Here is an 11724-nt window from a genome sequence, read left to right as displayed (position 1 = left end):
AAAAGAAATCTCCGCCCGGGCTCCCACGGGAGCCGGACTTCATCCTCAACAACCAACAACTTCAGCTACAAGACAGCTCCGCCCGGACTCCTACGGGAGCCGGGCCCCGCCGACGACTCCAACGACTGCAGACAGACTCCGTCCGGACTCCTACGGGAGCCGGACTTCACCTTTAACTTTGATTGCAGAAGACTCCGCCCGGACTCCTACGGGAGCCAGGCTCCGCTCTCGGTATCAACTGCTGGTAAGCTCCGTCCGGACTCCTACGGGAGCCGGACTTCACCTTTAACTTTGATTGCAGAGGACTCCGCCCGGACTCCTACGGGAGCCGGGCTCCGCTCTCGGTATCAACTGCTGGTAAGCTCCGTCCGGACTCCTACGGGAGCCGGACTTCACCTTTAACTTTGATTGCAGAGGACTGCGCCCGGACTCCTACGGGATCCGGGCTCCGCTCTCGGTATCAATTGCTGGTAAGCTCCGTCCGGACTCCTACGGGAGTCAGACTTCACCTTTAACTTTGATTACAGAGGACTCCACCCGGAATCCTACAGGAGCCGGGTTCCGCCCGCAACTTCAGCTCCGAGAGGGTTCCGCCCGGACTCCCACGGAAGTCGGGCTCCACCCGCGACCCCAACCGCAAGGAGGACCCCTCCCGGACCTCTACAGAGGCCGGACTCCGACCGCTACCGAGCTTCAATCAACAGATCCGCGCCCCCTGACAGGTCGTAATAACAACCATGATCCTGTTCCACTTCCTGTAGCAGATTCCGCGCGGCTCCATCACCCCCTGCGGCGGACCCATTACTCTCTGACAGGCTGTGTCAACGGCCACGATTCTGCTCCGCTCCCTGCGACAGGTGCTGCGCGACTCCACCACTCCCTGACAACTAGCGGCAACGGACGTCGCTCCACTACTTGCAACAGGCTCTACGTGGCAGGCCATGACAATAGCCATGGGTCTACTCCACTACCCTTCGCAATAAATTCCCCTGACCATGGGCAGCCCACTACCTGGCGGTTACAAACGTCGCCATCAATCCGTTACCTCCCCCGCCTATAAAAGGGAGACCCAGATACGTTATTCTATAAGCTCATTTCTTATCTCAAAACTCTGCTAAATTCTCCGTTCGAGCACTCCATTCTTGTTGAGGCAGAGAACTGACTTGAGCGTCGGAGGGTCTTGCCGGAGTAACCCCACCTCCGGTTTAGACTTCCTTTGCAGGTCCCGGCGGCGATCGCGACTTCCCCGACTCCAGCTTCTCCGGCGCAAGCAAATTTTTGTACCAACAGGATTGGCACTAGAGGAAGGGCTCGAACCTTCGCTGTACCCTTGTTCTTAAAGGAGTGCTCAACGGATCCACTTCCGGCCATCTTTTCCGGCACCCGCTCCTCCTCCCCTCATCTGATGCCTTCTCACGAGGTCTTTGCGCAACTGCCTCCGGCTATGGTCACCGATGAGGAGTGGCCGGGTGATCGGCCCCTGCTGGGTTCCGTCAATACCGTCTCGGGGGAATCCCGGCGGGAGGAAACCAACGTACCGGCTGCATCCCCCAAGCGACAAAAAGTTGAAGAACCCATAACCTTCACTGAAGTGGACACCCAGGGAGTCCAATTCCCTCATAACGATGCGGTCGTGGTTTCCTTGAACATAGCAAATTACGACGTCCGTCGCATTCTCGTCGACAACGGGAGTTCGGCCGACATCTTGTTCTACAACGCCTTTTCAAGAATGACTACTCTTGGCGGTCATCTGAGACCGATTTGCTCCCCCTTGATAGGATTTACCGGTGATGCCGTTCCGACGGAAGGAATGATAGCTCTGACTGTGACCGCGGGTCAGTATCCAAAGCAGTCCAGAGCTCTGGTGAATTTCCTGGTGGTAAAAGCGCCATCTGCCTACAATGCAATCCTTGGCCGACCCGGCCTCAATGCCCTCAGAGCTGTTGTTTCAACCTACCATTTGAAATTGAAGTTCCCCACCAACCAGGGGATCGGAGAGGTCCGGGGAGACCAAGCCCTGGCCAGACATTGCTACAACATCACCTTGCAAAGAAGCGATCAAGCGGACCTCTGTCCGGTCGATGGATTGGATGCTCGCGATGACCTCACTGAAGAGAGGGGCGGTCCAATCGAAGACCTAATACCAATCCCTTTGAATGATGGGAACACGGAGCATGTGGTGTTAATTGGCTCCAACCTGGGGGAGGAGGTGCGGACGCATCTTGTGGATTTCCTCTGAAGGAATGCAGACGTTTTCGCATGGGTCCCGACGGATATGCCGGGAATCGACACAGAAGTCATGGAACATCATCTGGCAGTCGACCCTAAACATCAGCCGACGAAAGAAAAAATCCAGAGTCATGCCCTGGAGAGGCAGAAGGCGATTGCCGAGGAAGTGGATAAGCTTCTCAAGGCCGGATTTATTAAGGAAGTCAATTATCCTGAGTGGATCTCCAATGTTGTTTTGGTCAAGAAAGCAAACGGCAAGTGGAGGATGTGTATCGACTTCAAAAAGCTGAATAAGGCTTGTCCAAAGGACAGCTACCCCCTTCCCAGGATCGACCAACTGGTGGACGCTACCTCGGGCCATGAGCTCCTCACTTTTATGGATGCATTCTCCGGCTATAACCAGATTAGAATGGCATCGGAAGATGAAGAAAAGATAGCTTTCATCACTAATCGCGGCCTTTACTGCTACAGGGTCATGCCGTTCGGCCTCAAGAACGCGGGTGCAACCTATCAACGACTGGTGAACAAAATCTTCAAAGAGCAGATCGGCCGAAACATGGAGGTTTACATGGACGATATGCTTGTAAAAAGCAGGTCTTCCAGAAATCACGTCGCCGACCTCGAGGAAACCTTTGGCGCTCTTCGAAAGTATAGAATGAAGCTGAACCCGACCAAATGTACTTTTGGGGTAACCTCAGGAAAGTTCCTGGGCTTCATGGTATCGGGGTGCGGGATTGAGGCCAATCCAGAGAAAATTCGTGCCATCCAAGAGATGACCGCTCCAAGGTCGATCAAGGAGGTTCAGTGCCTTACGAGAAGGATAGCGGCTCTTAATCGCTTTGTCGTGAGGTCGGCCGAACGATGTTTGCCTTTCTTTCAAACCCTCAAGCAACCGAAGAACTTCTGTTGGACCTCTGAATGCCAACAGACGTTCGAAGAATTAAAAAGCTACCTTAGCTCACCCCCACTGCTGGCGAAGCCTGAGCCTGGGGAGGAACTATTTTTGTACCTGGCGGTCTCTCCCACGACCCTCGCGGCTGTTCTTGTCAAAGAAGAAATGAAAGTCCAGCGACCAGTCTACTACATTAGCCGTGCATTGAGGGACGCCGAGACCAGGTACACTAAATTAGAAAAACTGACCTACGCCTTGTTGGTTGCAGCTCGGAGACTCCGACCTTACTTTCAAGGGCATACCGTAACGCTGCTCACCGATCAACCGATCAAGGCGGTCTTGCACCGAGCCGATACCTCCGGAAGGATGGCAAAATGGGCGATCGAGCTCACGGAATTCGACATCAACTACAGGCCTAGACCGGCAGTAAAGGCCCAAATACTGGCGATTTCATCGTAGAGTGCACCATCCCAGAGGAGGCCGAACCTGAGCAAAGCAGAGTGGACGACCTGAAGTCTCAACCGAACTCCCCTAACGAAGAAGCCAGTCCCTCTGATTGCTTTTGGGCCCTCTATGTGGACGGATCCTCCAACATGGCAGGCGCGGGTGCGGGCCTGATCTTGGTTAGCCCGGAGGGAGTCATCGCGGAGTACGCTCTGCGTTTCGAGTTTCTCGCAACAAACAATGGAGCGGAATATGAAGCTCTGATTGCAGGATTAAGGATCGCCAAAGAGCTGGGAATAGGTCAACTCCGGGTGCACAGCGATTCCCAACTTGTGGTGGGACAAGTCTGCGGGAGTTATGAAGCGCGGGAGGACAGTATGGCCAGGTATCTTGGGAAAGTGAAGGAGCTTACCCCCGCCTTTAGCAACTTCGACATTAGGCAAATTTCAAGGGCGGAGAATACCAGAGCTGACCTTCTCTCCAAGTTGGCCACGTCGGCCCCGGCCGAATTGCCCAAAGGCGTCCTCTTTGAAGTTCTGAAACATTCGAGTACAGAAGAACCAAGGCCTGTAATGGAGATCGACCACGAGCCCAGCTGGGTCGACCCACTGACGACCTATCTTAGAGATGGAGTTCTTCCCCGGGATGCGAAGGAGGCTCGGAAGCTCCGAAATCAAGCCTCCCGGTACATCCTTTATGAGGGCAAATTGTACAAAAGATCATACTCCTTGCCCCTCTTAAGGTGTCTCCGACCCTCAGAAGCTGACTACGCTTTATGGGAAGTGCACGAGGGAGCTTGCGGAAACCATTTGGGTGCCAGATCTTTATCCCACAAGCTACTCCGCCAAGGGTATTACTGGCCAACGATGCATTATGATTCGATCGAATACGTCAAAAAGTGCGACCGATGCCAGAGATACGCCAACGTCCAGAGACAGCCCGCCACTGAGCTCACACCCCTAAGTGCCCCATGGCCTTTTGCACAGTGGGGGATGGACATACTTGGCCCCTTTCCCATGGCGTCTGGGCAAAGGAAGTTCCTCCTGGTAGCGATCGACTACTTCACCAAATGGGTTGAAGCCGAACCACTAGCAAAAATCACGGAAGCAAAAGTACAAGATTTCGTTTGGAAGTCAATTGTGTGCAGGTTCGGTCTACCTAGAACCCTGATCACTGATAACGGACGGTAATTCGCGGGAGCAAGATTCGCCGAATTCTGTGAAGATCTAAACATCTCCCACAACTTCACATTAGTAGCCCACCCTCAGGCGAACGACGAAGCTGAGGTAACTAACAGAACCCTTTTGCAGGGAATTAAGACAAGGCTTGAAAAAGCAAAAGGAACTTGGGCAGACGAGCTTTATCACGTGCTATGGGCATATCGAACTACCCAGAGGTTACCTACAGGGGAGACTCCCTTTACTTTAGCCTTTGGTACGGAAGCTGTCATCCCGATCGAGCTTAAACTCCCGTCAGCACGAGTTGTGGCATTCGACGAACCCCAAAATGCACAAAGTCTCAGAGCCAACCTCGACCTGCTGGAAGAAAGACAGGAGATTGCTCAGGTTCGAATGGCAGCCTACAGACAGAAAGTTGCCCGATATTACAACGCCCGGATCAAGAGCAAAGTCTTTAAAGCAGGAGATCTGGTGCTTCGACGAGCTGCTGTCTCGCAACCTCAGGACCGGGGAAAGCTCGCCCCGAACTGGGAGGGACCTTATGAGGTCAAAGAAGTAGTTCGGCCTGAAACTTATTATCTCAAGGAGCTCGGAGGGGCCGACCTCCCACGACCGTGGAGCTCGAAAAACTTACGGATGTACTACCAGTGACTTCGTTTTAGTCGAAAATCGCATACCCATGTGTCTTTAGACAATTCAAGCAAACTGTGTCAAAAACAAAAGGGCAATCTCATAAAGTCGAAGGCCCAGTTCCTTTTAGACCGGATGGGGGGAGAGGCCTTACAACGCCCATATGTACCCCCACAGCCCTGTTAGGGACAGGAGGAGAACCTCGCCCTAACTTGAGCAAAGTCGAAGGCCCGGTTCCTTTTAGACCGGATGGGGGGAGAGGCCTTACAACGCCCATATGTGCCCCCACAGCCCTGTTAGGGACAGGAGGAGAACCTCGCTCTAACTTGAGCAAAGTCGAAGGCTCGGTTTCTTTTAGACTGGATGGAGGGAGAGGCCTTACAACGCCCGTATGTGCCCCCACAGCCCTGTTAGGGACAGGAGGAGAACCTCGCCCTAACTTGAGCAAAGTCGAAGGCCCGGTTCCTTTTAGACCGGATGGGGGGAGAGGCCTTACAACGCCCACATGTGCCCCCACAGCCCTGTTAGGGACAAGAGGAGAACCTCGCCCTAACTTGAGCAAAGTCGAAGGCCCGGTTCCTTTTAGACCGGATGGGGGGAGAGGCCTTACAATGCCCATATGTGCCCCCACAGCCCTGTTAGGGACAGGAGGAGAACACTCGCCCTAGTCGAAGGCCCGATCCTTTTAGACCGGGTGGGGGAAGGCCCTGCAATGCCCATATGCGCCCCCCAAGAGGAAAACCTTGCCCTAACTTAAGCTACTTCGACCGATGGTAAGCCCAGCCCAGACTCCTACGGGAGCCGAGCCCCAATCGCCAACGTCAACTACAGGACAACCCCGCCCGGACTCCTACGGGAGCCAGGCTCCGCTGACAACAGCAACTGTCGATAAGACTTGTCCGGACTTCTATGGAAGCCGGACTTTGCCTATGACTTTGATTGCAGAGGACTCCGCCCGGACTCCTACGGGAGCCGGGCTACTCCAACTTCAGGAGGGCTTCTCCGTTCGGACTCCCAAGGGAGCCGAACTTAGCTCCGACTTCAGCAGAAAAAAAAAATTCCAAGCAAAAAAGGAAAGCAAACAGTGCCCGAAGGCAACGGAAGCTCTAATCCCCGAATTCAAGCCCTAGGAAGGACCTCGGGCCCGAAGGGCCCCAAGCGAACCTGCAACCATCAACGGAATGACAATTGGGTATCTTCGAACGGCGTAAAAGCCAAAAAGGAGTTCGAAAAATGGCGACCCCACATGAACAGAAGAGGTCGTCGATGACCTTGGGACGACGTGAAAAAGAAGAAGAGAAGGAAGAAAGAGAAAAGGAAAATGAAGAAGTTCGACAGACAACCATTTGATGCGAGATGCAGACGAGGTAACAAAATCTCTTTTTCATTTAACAAGAGTGTACGTTACAGGACCCGGTGGGTCAGAAAAAAAAGAAGAAGAAAATACACGTCATCGCAAGCCTCGCAAACACGGTTCGGGAGGGATGAATCGGAGGCCGCTCCGAGCTGCAAACTCCTCTTCCCGTCTCTATCCTTCTCAGTCGCGTTCTCCAGTGCGTGTAACAACTCTCGCCCCATCTCGCCTCATTCTGTCTCCGAAGTCCCAACCATAGCGAGAAAAGGGTGGGATAGATCCCCGGAGGCGGTAAGGGCAACGGCGGCAGTAGCGAAGACCTGTTTCAAGAAGAACCGGAGTCACCTTGGAAGCGATAGCGATGCCAGAGATGTGCCTCATCTCCGAATACTCCACGACAGCCGCCACCCAAAATGCTCCGGCAAGGTCGGCATGCGCTACTTCCACCGTCCCCGCAACAAGTTCCACTGCCCCACCGTCGACGCCGACCGCCTCTGGTCCCTCGGCCCCGACGGCATCAAGGATCCCGCCATAGCTTATGACGACAGCTCTGCCCTCTTGACCGGTATCACCCCGCCTTGCTACTCCGAAATTCGCGGGCAGAATAACTTCACCGACAGCCCCCGTTATTAAACCCCTGTTGTTGAAGGAATTCTTCCTTGGGCCCCCTTTAAAACGATGGAGATTCTCACCGGCCGCCGTTCTCCTCCTCACCTTCCTCCAAGCCCTAGACAGCCCCTCAAGAATGGCCTCCGGGGTAGAGGACATGGCGTAGGAACCCTCAGAGAAGAATTGGGGGGGATGAAGAAGGCAAGGACTGGTGCGAGGGAAGCAAGGCTCTCAGACGAAAGAAAGGCGCTAGGATGAAGCCATGAAAGGACTAGGGGGTTTAAATAGCCGACGGATCCTAGCGCAGTTATGGCGGCGGGTATTCCTGGGACAACTGGTGCGTGCCGCGTGTCGCGCTTATCCCCTTCATCGCTATCGAGGGTTGACCGTTCACAAATTCCCGTGGCACGGTGCTTGGGATCGCGTTCCGACAGGGGTTCCGAAAAGACTCTTCAGTTCACCTTCACCGAAAAGCGGGCTCTGACGTACACACATTAAATGCCAAAATATCTAGGGGCGACGGTACGTAGGTTTCAAAGGGGCGACTTCGGCTGTGTCCATCTCACTGTACTTCCTTCGTTCGAAATTCAAACTCGGAAGTAGGGGGACTGGTGTTGGGTATAAAATACCCCCAGCCGAAGTCCCCCACAGAATCAACGGCTCCGCCAACAAGGCCAACCTCAAAAGAAATCTCCGCCCGGGCTCCCACGGGAGCCGGACTTCATCCTCAACAACCAACAACTTCAGCTACAAGACAGCTCCGCCCGGACTCCTACGGGAGCCGGGCCCCACCGACGACTCCAACGACTGCAGACAGACTCCGTTCGGACTCCTACGGGAGCCGGACTTCACCTTTAACTTTGATTGCAGAAGACTCCGCCCGGACTCCTACGGGAGCCGGGCTCCGCTCTCGGTATCAACTGCTGGTAAGCTCCGTCCGGACTCCTACGGGAGCCGGACTTCACCTTTAACTTTGATTGCGGAGGACTCCGCTCGGACTCCTATGGGAGCCGGGCTCCGCTCTCGGTATCAACTGCTGGTAAGCTCCGTCCGGACTCCTACGGGAGCCGGACTTCACCTTTAACTTTGATTGCAGAGGACTCCGCCCGGACTCCTACGGGAGCCGGGCTCCGCTCTCGGTATCAACTGCTGGTAAGCTCCGTCCGGACTCCTACGGGAGCCGGACTTCACCTTTAACTTTGATTACAGAGGACTCCACCCAGAATCCTACAAGAGCCGGGTCCCGCCCGCAACTTCAGCTCCGAGAGGGTTCCGCCCGGACTCCCACGGAAGTCGAGCTCCACCCGCGACCCCAACCGCAAGGAGGACCCCTCCCGGACCTCTACAGAGGCCGGACTCCGACCGCTGTCGAGCTTCAATCAACAGATCCGCGCCCCCTGGCAGGTCGTAATAACAACCATGATCCTGTTCCACTTCCTGTAGCGGATTCCGCACGGCTCCATCACCCCCTGCGGCGGACCCATTACTCTCTGACAGGCTGTGTCAACGGCCACGATTCTGCTCCGCTCCCTGCGACAGGTGCTGCGCGACTCCACCACTCCCTGACAACTAGCGGCAACGGACGCCGCTCCACTACCTGCAACAGGCTCTATGTGGCAGGCCATGACAATAGCCACGGGTCTACTCCACTACCCTTCGCAATAAATTTCCCTGACCATGGGCAGCCCACTACCTGGCGGTTACAAACGTCGCCATCAATCCGTTACCTCCCCCGCCTATAAAAGGGGGATCCAGATACGTTATTCTATAAGCTCATTTCTTATCTCAAAACTTTGCTAAATTCTCCGTTCGAGCACTCCATTCTTGTTGATGCAGAGAACTGACTTGAGCGTCGGAGGGTCTTGCCGGAGTAACCCCACCTCCGGTTTAGACTTCCTTTGCAGGTCCCGGCGGCGACCGCGACTTCCCCGACTCCAGCTTCTCCGACGCAAGCAGATTTTTGTACGAACAAGGACAAAGCCAAATACTGGCTACATACTTTGGATTTCATGACTATATCAACCTAGGACCAGCTGCAAGGAGAGTTTCTCAAGAAATATTTTTCCATAGGAAAAACTAATCAAATAAGGAAAGCCATAACTAGTTTTTCCCAATTAGATGGAGAAATATTTCATGAAACATGGGAGAGATTAAAGGACCTTATTAGAAAATGTCCCCACCATGCTGTACCCAAGTGGCAGTTAATCCAATATTTTTATGTTGGGCTCTCTGAAAGACATCGACAAATGATCGATGCATCATGCGGTGGGACATTCATGCTAAAAAGTGAGGATGAGGCATGGCAACTGTTTGAAATTTTAAGTGAAAATTCATTACATCATATGTCTGCCTCTATTAGAGATAAACCCATGTTAAACCCAAAGAGAGGTGGAATATATGAAGTAGGAAATGCCATAAATATCCATCAAAAGGTAGATGAACTGTCCCAAAAATTAGATCATCTTCTAAATACTGGACAATCTCCGATTCCACCTAACCCAATCAAGAAGTTTGTGCATTGTGTGCAAGTCCGAACCATTTTGTTAGTGAATGCCCAGCCGCACCTCAATTTTCTGAGTTTGTGCACGAATAGGTTCAGCAAGCTCAAGTCCAACAAACTCGCAGACCAGGAAATGATCCATATTCAAACACTTATAACCCCGGCTGGAGAAACCATCCAAATTTTTTCTGGAGACCACAACCAGTGGTTGGTCCTACCACACCTCGACCTCAATATCAAGACCCAACATATAGGCATGGACCATACCATCAATTCAAAATGTTCCTCAACCGTCTACTACTGGTCACAGCTCAGCTTTTAAGAAAAAAGTTCTGAAAGTACTAGAACGATTAGAAGTCAACACTCAGACCCTTAACTCCCACACACAATCCATTGCTAAGCTAGAGACCCAAATAGGTCAACTAGCAACTGCATTCAGTAGGAGGGAAGGAGGAAAATTATCTAGCCAACCCGAGAGCAACCCAAGAGGACAATTTGTGATTGAGAGTTCTAATACCCCAGAAGTTTTTTTTGAACATGCCAAATCAATCATGACTCTGAGAAGTGAGAAGGTCATTGAACACACTAGTAAAACCAATGAGACCGACCCTAAACCTCTAACCGAATCCCAATCACCCAAGAACAAGGAGGACCTGAAAATAGAGAAGGAACCAACTGCACCGGAATCATCTTACTTGCCTAAAGCCCCATTTCTGGATGCCCTGAAAGCCCCTATTCCTGCAGATAAGAAGGGAGGAAAACTTGATGAGATATTGAAATTGTTTAAACAAGTCCAAATTAATCTTCCCCTTTTAGACGCAATCAAACAGGTCCCTGCTAATGCCAAATTTTTGAAGGATTTGTGCACCCAAAAACGTAAATCTAGATCACAAATCCCAAAGAAAGTATGTCTCACTGAACAGGCTAGTTCTGTCTTCCAGCATACCACTCCTCCAAAGCTTAAGGACCCAAGAGCCCCATCATTTCCTGTGTTATAGGAAATTATCACATTGAAAAAGCTCTTCTGGATTTAGGGGCAAGTGTGAATCTTTTACCTAGTTCGGTGTATAAACTTTTTGGATTCGGAGAACTGAAACCCACATCAGTCACACTGTAGTTAGCCGACAGATCAATTAAGGAACCACGTGGAATGCTTGAGGATGTCTTGGTCAAGGTAGATGAGTTTTACTTTTCAGTTGATTTTCTGGTTCTCGAGATGGAATTAAGTGGCAACCCCAGACAAATTCCCATTATCTTAGGACGACCCTTCCTAGCTACGGCAAATGCATGCATTAATTGTAGGACAGGAGTCATGGACGTATCGTTTGGGAATAAGAAACTAAGACTAAATGTGTTTGGTGCTTTCCAAGGACCATCAATAGATAGTTGCTTCGAAGCAGATACACTAGAAGATATTATAGAAAATGCAACACCCATAATTCTAGCACCAGACCCCTTAGATACTTGCTTGGCTCACTTTGGAGTGTGTGACTTTGAGGAATATATGAAAGAAGTTAACATCTTGTTGGATACACCACACGATAAAACCACTCCTCCATGGACAATCAAGTATGAGCCATTGCCCACATTAGCCAGTACACCAATAGTCCCATCTTTAGAATCACCACCTACGTTAGAATTGAAACCTCTTCCTGCTACGCTCAAGTATGTATTTCTAGGACTCAATGACACCCTCCCGGCAATCATTGCATCAGACTTGACCCCTAATCAGGAAGCACAATTGGTTGGTATTCTGAAGGAACACAAAGAGGCTATCGGTTGGTCCATTGTCGATTTAAAAGGAATTGACCCCTCCATTTGCATGCACCATATTCATTGTGAGAAACATGCCAAACCCCATCGAGATATGCAGAGGAGATTGAACCCA

General features: G+C 51.9%; 1 non-coding gene across 1 annotated transcript; it reads right to left on the bottom strand.

The window, feature by feature from the left end:
* Positions 1 to 9417: 9417 nt before the first annotated feature.
* On the bottom strand, positions 9418 to 9523 carry LOC140853024 (small nucleolar RNA R71). Its single transcript, XR_012136102.1, has one exon. It is a non-coding gene; the product is annotated as a small nucleolar RNA R71 (small nucleolar RNA).
* Between the last annotated feature and the right edge of the window lie 2201 nt (positions 9524 to 11724).

This window comes from Elaeis guineensis, chromosome 12 (genome assembly GCF_000442705.2).
Source record: "Elaeis guineensis isolate ETL-2024a chromosome 12, EG11, whole genome shotgun sequence".
In the NCBI taxonomy this organism is placed as follows: Eukaryota; Viridiplantae; Streptophyta; class Magnoliopsida; order Arecales; family Arecaceae; genus Elaeis; species Elaeis guineensis.
The sequence above is the reverse complement of the archived record's forward strand: the minus strand, read 5'-3'. Positions and strand labels throughout refer to the sequence as shown.